We start from the raw sequence: 8,375 nt of genomic DNA on the forward strand, positions 1-8,375 counted from the left end.
CAGTCTGTTATATATTTTGAGTATCGTTATCACTAGCGATATCAAGATATAACTTTGTATTTTGTATTTTATGTGTAGATGTATATATATATAGATGTACATGTAATATGTACACATATATATACACATATATACATGCATAATATATCTACCCATACACACATACGCACACACACACACACACATACATAGGGGCAGATGTGGCTGTGTGGTAACAAACTACGTTCCAAACACATGGTCCTGGGTTCATGTACATATATACATACATACATCCATACATGCATACATGTGTGTGTGTGTGTATGTATGTGTATTAATGTGTGTGTGTGTTATCTCTCTCTATATAAAGCTGAAGTTGTCTGTGTGCGCCAGGTTTGGTAGCCTTCAACGAACACTATCTCCTCTGAGACTCTGCGGTGCAAGTTGGCCAAAATTGAGAGTATGATAGAAGAAGGCTTGCTCTTCATTCCGTAGAAGATAAAATTCAAATCGGACCATGTTAACACCAAAAATTATTTACATCAAAAAGGTGCTTTTTTCTATGAAAATCCCTATTTTTTTACGATTTTTTCACTGCTGTGTCGCCACTTTTCGGTGTATTTCAACCAGAAAAATGTTCACTTAAAGAGAATAACAAGCTACATAATGCAAAATTTTTACTTTTCAAAAATTCCAATTCCAGCAGGTCGAAACAAACCCGAGCAACGCCAGGCGATACTGCTAGTATATATATATATATATAGATATACATATATGTATATATATATATACACACACACATATCTATATATATATACATATATATATATCTTTATATACATATATGTTTATGAGGGATATTTGAAAACAGTTTTATCAAACAATAAATAAGTCAGTGCACACACTTCTATATTGCTACCTTACAAGGAATCCAAGTGTTTTAAGGATTAATTCAAGATGTGTATTTCATTTTCAGGTGGTAAAGCAAATCAGAGGAGACAAAAGGGCAAAGTGTTATCTTTGCAACTCAGAAGAACTTCCTGCAAAGACAGCTTGTTAAATCAATTCAGGATTACTATGACTTGTATGTATGTAGTTTGATAAGCACTCTTTTGTGTGTGTGTGTGGTGTGTGTGTGTGTGTGTGTGTGTATGTGTGTGTGTGTGTATGCTTAGGTGTGTATGTATTTCTTTCATTTCTTTCAGTTACTGGACTGTGGTCATGCTGGAGCATCGAACAAGTTGATCTCAGTACTTATTTTTTTGAAGTTTGGTCCTTATTCTGTTGGTCACTTAAACTGAGTCTCTAAGTTACCAGGATTTAAACAAGCCAACACCAGTTGTCAAGCAGTGGTTGTGGACAAACAAAGACTTGTGTACACACACGCACCCCCCACCACACGCATGCATGCACACGCACGCACGCACACACACACACACACACACACACACACACACACACACACAACACACACACACACACACACACACACACACACACACACACACACACACAGAGCAGGTTTCCACACATTTTCTGTCTACCAAATTCACTCGTATGGATCATCATCATCATCATTGTCATTTAACGTCCGTTTTCCATACTGGCATAGGTTAGACAGTTTGACTGGAAGTGATAAGCTGAGAGCTGCACCAGATTCCTGTCTGATTTGGCTTGGTTTCTACAGCTTGATGCCCTTCCTAACACCAAACACGCCAAGAGTGTAATGGGTGCTTTTACGTGCGTGCCACTTGTATGAGTGCCATATGCATTGCACTGGCAACGGTCATAACTATGGTTTCATAGGTGCCATTTATATGAAATTGACAATGGCTGCAACTACAATTTTACTTAGCTTGACAAGTCTTTTCAGTCACTTGTCATCAGCTACCTGAAGCCAATATTTGAAGATCACGCTTCACCACCTTACCCCTTGGCCCTATTGGGCCCAACACGCAAAACCGGTAAAGGCCATGACTACAACTTCACTTGGCTTGACAAGTCCTCTGAAGCACAGCATATTGGCAAAGGTCTCGGTTACTTTTCATCGCCTCCATGAGGCCCAACATTTGAATATTTATGTTTTTGGTGTGGTGTTTTCAGTCTGACAAAGGCTTGTGATGTAATGGTTTAGGCGTTAGGCTCACAATTGCTCGGTCATGGATTCAATTCCCAGAAAGAGCAACTCATTGTATCCTTGAGAAAGAGAGATACTTCATGACATTTTTCTCCATCTAAAATTTTGTTACTATATTTCTGTTGAGATACACTTATTATTTTAATCAATTCTTGAAATAATGAGGAATTTAGTAAACTAACTTTGTCTTTATTAAGCGGGTGATTGTACATAAATTAACATGAAATTTCGGTGGAAGGTTTTAATTTCAATCACTTTTAGCAGGAACTTGTAGGTTGATATTAAAAAGGTTTATTTTTCTTTCTTTTTTTTTTTGTTATCTCACTGATTCATCTTTGCCAATGTACATCAATAAAAGATATACACTTTATACACTTACACAAAAATATGCACGTGTTCATACATACACACAGGTATATATACACATACATCATCATCATCAACAAAATTTTATATCCACTTTTCTATGCTGGCATGGGTGGTTGTATGATTTTTCTGAGTTAAGATAAATAATTCATAGAGGCCACTGGCACATAATTGAACAACAAAAAACAAATATGGATATTTTAAATACTATACAAAATAAGTTCTTGATTTATAGAAATTATGCTATTTTCCAGAGAATATATATCTATAATAACAATCAATGGGGAAAAAAGATCACTGTATCTTTATACTGCCATCTTTATTCTTTCAATTGTTTTATTTTATATTCTGAAACAGATAAACTATTCTTATAATCAGTACATTTCCAGGATTTTTAGTTTGTACAGAACACTCTTGAATTAACTGGATGATTTTCTCTCTCTCTCTCTCTCTCTCTCTCTCTGCATGTATAAAGCATGAAGTGGTGATATTTTTGCCTGGATTTCATGAATGTCCCTTTTTTAATATATATATGTGTATATACTCTTTACTCTTTACTCTTTTACTTGTTTCAGTCATTTGACTGCGGCCATGCTGGAGCACCGCCTTTTAGTCGAGCAAATCGACCCCGGAACTTATTCTTTGTAAGCCCAGTACTTATTCTATCGGTCTCTTTTGCCGAACCGCTAAGTGACGGGGACGTAAACACACCAGCATCGGTTGTCAAGCAATGCTAGGGGGACAAACACAGACACACAAACACACACACATACATATATATATATATATACATATATACGACAGGCTTCTTTCAGTTTCCGTCTACCAAATCCACTCACAAGGCATTGGTCGGCCCGGGGCTATAGCAGAAGACACTTGCCCAAGATGCCACGCAGTGGGACTGAACCCGGAACCATGTGGTTGGTTAGCAAGCTACTTCCCACACAGCCACTCCTGCGCCTATGTGTGTGTATATATATATATATATATGTATCTTAATGGGGAAGGCTTGTTTATGTGATTGAAATGTACACTGCGCTACATCTTAGAGAGTGCTTCTCCTCTGGATTTATGTTTCCTACAAATGATATATATATATAAGCTGTTATAAGGCTTATCTTCTTTTCATTTTTGGTGAATGGTGAACCCTGCACTTTCTAGACAGATGATACCAAGTTTTTATAAGCACTGAAATTGTAATGACTCTGGATAATTGACTTATTAAACGGACTTATCCATTTCTGTTTTTTCTACTTTCTTTTAATTGTTGTACATGATGTTCAAAATTAGTTTCACACACACACACACACACACACACAAACACACATTCACATATTCTATCACCATTTTTGGTGAATGGACTTAACATGCTAGGGCATTGCTTTCAAGAGCTATTTTAATCATATCCACCCCAATATTTATTCCAATCTGTTATTTATTATATTGATCTCTGTTTATTCAGTGAACTCAAAAACAACTTCTTTCTACCAATTTCTCTTCATAAAGTATTGTTGAGCCCATATCAATAGTGTAAAAGTTATTTCTTCATAGCACCTTGTAGTGGGACTGAACAGGAAACCACGTGGTTTGGGTATTTAAACTTCATATCCACAGAGCCACACCTGCAACTCTCTCTCTCTCTCTGTATGTGTGTGAGAACTAAGAATTGATAAAACCTTACATTAATAAAGAACTCAACACCAGATACACTGATCATGTAGAATCAAAGACAAAATTAAGAGTTCAAATTATCTCGGAGATATCTTTGTTTCTTAGATAAATCATAATTCTTGTCTAATCATCAGAGATTATCATTTATATATTTTTCTAATGGACTTTTGATAAAGCCTATCTTATCACAACATTTTAAAATCTGAATTTGAAAAGTATTACAATATTTTCAAATTCAGATTTTGTTATGTTGTGATAGAAATGTTTACATGTGGACTTTATCAAAAGTCCATTAGTAAAATAAATGATAATTGCCTGATTAAACGAGAATTTTTTTTTTTATGTATTATCATCATCATCATCATCAGCATCATCATCATCAGCACCATCATCATCATCTCATCATCGTCATCAAAACATTTGTTGCTGCCACCTCTGTTGTCATTGCCATCTTCATCAGTACCACAGCCACTGCCACCACCACCACCACCATCGCCGTTGTCATCATCATTCTCATCTCTATTATTTTTTATCATGCTGACATGGTTGACTGAAATTTATTGAAACATTATTCTAGTTTTCTAAGACTGGATGTCTTTCCTGTAGCCAACTCTTACTTGTTTTTCAAGTAAAGTATTATTATTCTAATAGACTTCACATGCTCAAAACCACTGATGAGCTATAGGACATAGTTACAAGACAGGTAAACAGGCACCAATTTCACTCAAGCAATGTCATACAAAGACAGGTGGGAACTAAAATTCAATGTGGTATTTCTCTAAGCTATATACATATATATATGTGTGCATTCTTATATATATATATCTAAAATGAAGATATTTTATCCCACATGGGTAGAAATATAGGAAAAATAAAAGTAGAAAATGCACTGAGAATAGGCACAGGAGTGGCTGTGTGGTAAGTAGCTTGCTTACCAACCACATTGTTCCAGGTTCAGTCCCAGAGCGTGGCACCTTGGGCAAGTGTCTTCTACTATAGCCTCGGGCCGACCAAAGCCTTGTGAGTTGATTTGGTAGACGGAAACTGAAACAAGCCTGTCGTATATATGTATGTGTGTGTGTGTGTGTATGTATACGTTTGTGTGTCTGTGTTTGCTTGACAACCAATGCTGGTGTGTTTATGTCCCCGTCACTTAGTGGTTCGGCAAGATAGACCAATAGAATAAGTACTAGGCTTACAAAGAATAAGTCCTGGGGTCGATTTGCTCAACTAAAGGTGGTGCTCCAGCATGGCCGCAGTCAAATGACTGAAACAAATAAAAGGATAAAAGAATAAAAGAATATTTAAAGATTTAACCGGTTTCACAGTTTACACTGATTTTCAAAAAGTTGAAGTAGAAAGACATGGCTTACCTTACAACTGTCTTGCTTCTGACTAGTGTTTGGAGTTTGCCCTATTTCTATAAGGAGTTCATGGCTCAAATTATTATTTGTTTTGAATAGGACTTCACTGGGAGAGGATAGTCACATAACTGGTTTTAGAAATTTTTGTAGGTTCCCTGATGCATCTGTGTGTTATTATCAAGTGACAAATTAAGGCTGATATGGTTGACTGAACATGTCTAGTGACATATGTATATATGTGGTGGAAGCACTCCGTCGGTTATGACGATGAGGGTTCCGGTTGATCCGAATCAATGGAACAGCTTGCTCGTGAAATTAACGTGTAAGTGGCTGAGCACTCACAGACACGTGTACCCTTAACGTAGTTCTCGGGGATATTCAGCGTGACACAGAGAGTGACAAGGCCGGCCCTTTGAAATACAGGTACAACAGAAACAGGAAGTAAGAGTGAGAGAAAGTTGTGGTGAAAGAGTACAGCAGGGATCACCACCATCCCCTGCCGGAGCCTCGTGGAGCTTTAGGTGTTTTCGCTCAATAAACACTCACAACGCCCGGTCTGGGAATCGAAACCGCGATCCTATGACCGAGAGTCCGCTGCCCTAACCACTGGGCCATTGTGCCTCCACTGTTTATATATGTATACACACGCTCACACACACACACAGCACACATCATCATCATCATCATCATCATCATCATCAGCAGCAGCAGCAGCAGCATCATTTTAACATCCACTTTCCCATGTCCACTTTTCAATACTTGCATAGGTCAGATAGAGTTTGTTAATGTAGATTTTCTACAGCCAGATGCCCATCCTCTTGCCAATATGCACACACACATATGTATGTATGTATGTATGCATGTATATATATGTGTGTATGTATGTATGTTTGTATATATATGTGTATATATGTGTGTGTATATATATATATATATATGTATTCCTCATCATCATCATCATCATCATCGTTTAGCGTCCGTTTTCCATGCTAGCATGGGTTGGACGGTTCTACTGGGGTCTGTGAAGCCAGAAGGCTTCATCAGGCCCAGTCAAATCTGGCCAGTGTTTCTACGGCTGGATGCCCTTCCTAACGCCAACCACTCCGTGAGTGTAGTGGGTGCTTTTTACATGCCACCCGCACTGGTGCCAGACAGAGCTGGCAAACGGGCCACGAACGGATGGTGCTTTTTATGTGCCACCGGCCACGAGGGCCAGGCGAGGCTGGCAACGGACACGAAACGGGGCGGTGCTGGCAACGGTCGCGAAACGGAAAGTTCTCTTACATGCCACCGGCACTGGTAACAATCTGCAATTTCCATTGATCGATTTCATTGATCGATTTCCATTGATCGATTCGATTCTGATCTCACTTGCCTCAACGGGTTTCAAAAGCAGAGTTTCGACATGCCACCAGCACTGGTAGCCACATCCGCAATTTCCATTGATCGATTTCGATTCTTGATCCTCACTTGCCTCAACACGTCTTACAAGTAGAGTTTGGTGTCCCCAAGAAGGAAGGTATGCATACGTAGGCTGGCTCAATCCCATGTAGAAGGCCACGGGTTATGGACTCACTTGTCTGCCGGGTCTTCTCGCGCACAGCACACTTCCAGAGGTCTCGGTCTCTAGTCATTTCCTCAGTGAGACCTAAAGTTCGAAGGTCGTGCTCACCACCTCGTCCCAGGTTTTCCTGGGTCTGCCTCTTCCACAGGTTCCCTCAACGCTAGGGTGTGGCACTTTTTCACACAACTATCTTCATCCATTCTCGCCACATGACCATACCAGCGCAAACGTCTCTCTTGCACACCACACATGATGCTTCTTAGGTCCAGCTTTTCTCTCAAGGTACTTACACTCTGCCGAGTGTGAGTACCGGCTTACACATCCATCGGAGCATACTGGCTTCATTTCTAGCGAGCTTACGCATATCCTCAGCAGTCATATATATATACATATATGTATATATATACGTATATATATATTGGCTTCTGTGCCGGTGGCACATAAAAAGCACCATCCGAGCGTGGCTGACGCCAGCACCGCCTCGACTGGCTTCTGTGCCGGTGGCACATAAAAAGCACCAACCGATCGTGGGATTCCGGAACATCTCAAAATCTTGAGGAGACCTGTTGAGTCAAGTGCATGTACATGAACAGCGAACCAAATATCAATGGAAACAGTAGTTGTGATACCTGTGCTGGTGACACATAAAAAGCACCATCCGAACGTGGCCGTTGCCGGTGCAGCCTCCACTGGCTTCTGTGCCGGTGGCACATAAAAAGCTCCATCCGAACGTAACCGATGCCAACCCTGCCTCGAATGGCTTCTGTACCGGCGGCACATAAAAAGCACCACCCAAATGTGGCCGATGCCAGCACCGCCTTGACTGGCTTCTGTGCCGGTAGCACATAAAAAGGCACCAACCGATCGTGGCTGATGCCAGACCCCTCTGGCACCTGTGCAGGTGGCACGTAAAAAGCACCCACTACACTCGCGGAGTGGTTGGCGTTAGGAAGGGCATCCAGCTGTAGAAACACTGCCAGATCAGACTGGAGCCTGGGGCAGCCCCTGGCTCCCCAGACCCCGGTCGAACCGTCCAACCCGTGCTAGCGCGGAAAACGGACGTTAAACAATGATGATGATGATGATGATATATCTTCTATATAATAAAGCTCAACATCTGTGTGTTTGTACAGCTATAGGACGAAAGGGAATAGAAGATATATAAGAACAAAGTATGTGTTCTCATGTAAAATTTTATGAGAGAGATGATGAGCTTCATAAAAGGCACTTTCTATTGCAATTACGGGGCTTAAAGGGGGGGGGGGGGGCAAACATCTCCTGTGAAATTTCAAAT

The 8,375-nt window shown here is 40.1% G+C and overlaps 1 protein-coding gene across 1 annotated transcript in view; it reads left to right on the forward strand.

The window, feature by feature from the left end:
• Positions 1-941: 941 nt before the first annotated feature.
• LOC118762843 overlaps positions 942-8,375 on the forward strand; it is a 119,553-nt gene continuing 112,119 nt past the window's right edge. Inside the window, exon 1 of the mRNA XM_036501703.1 lies at positions 942-1,063. The gene's annotated coding sequence lies outside the window, so the exon portion shown is untranslated. The remainder of the gene's footprint in view (positions 1,064-8,375) is intronic.

This window comes from Octopus sinensis, linkage group LG4, assembly GCF_006345805.1.
Source record: "Octopus sinensis linkage group LG4, ASM634580v1, whole genome shotgun sequence".
In the NCBI taxonomy this organism is placed as follows: domain Eukaryota; kingdom Metazoa; phylum Mollusca; class Cephalopoda; order Octopoda; family Octopodidae; genus Octopus; species Octopus sinensis.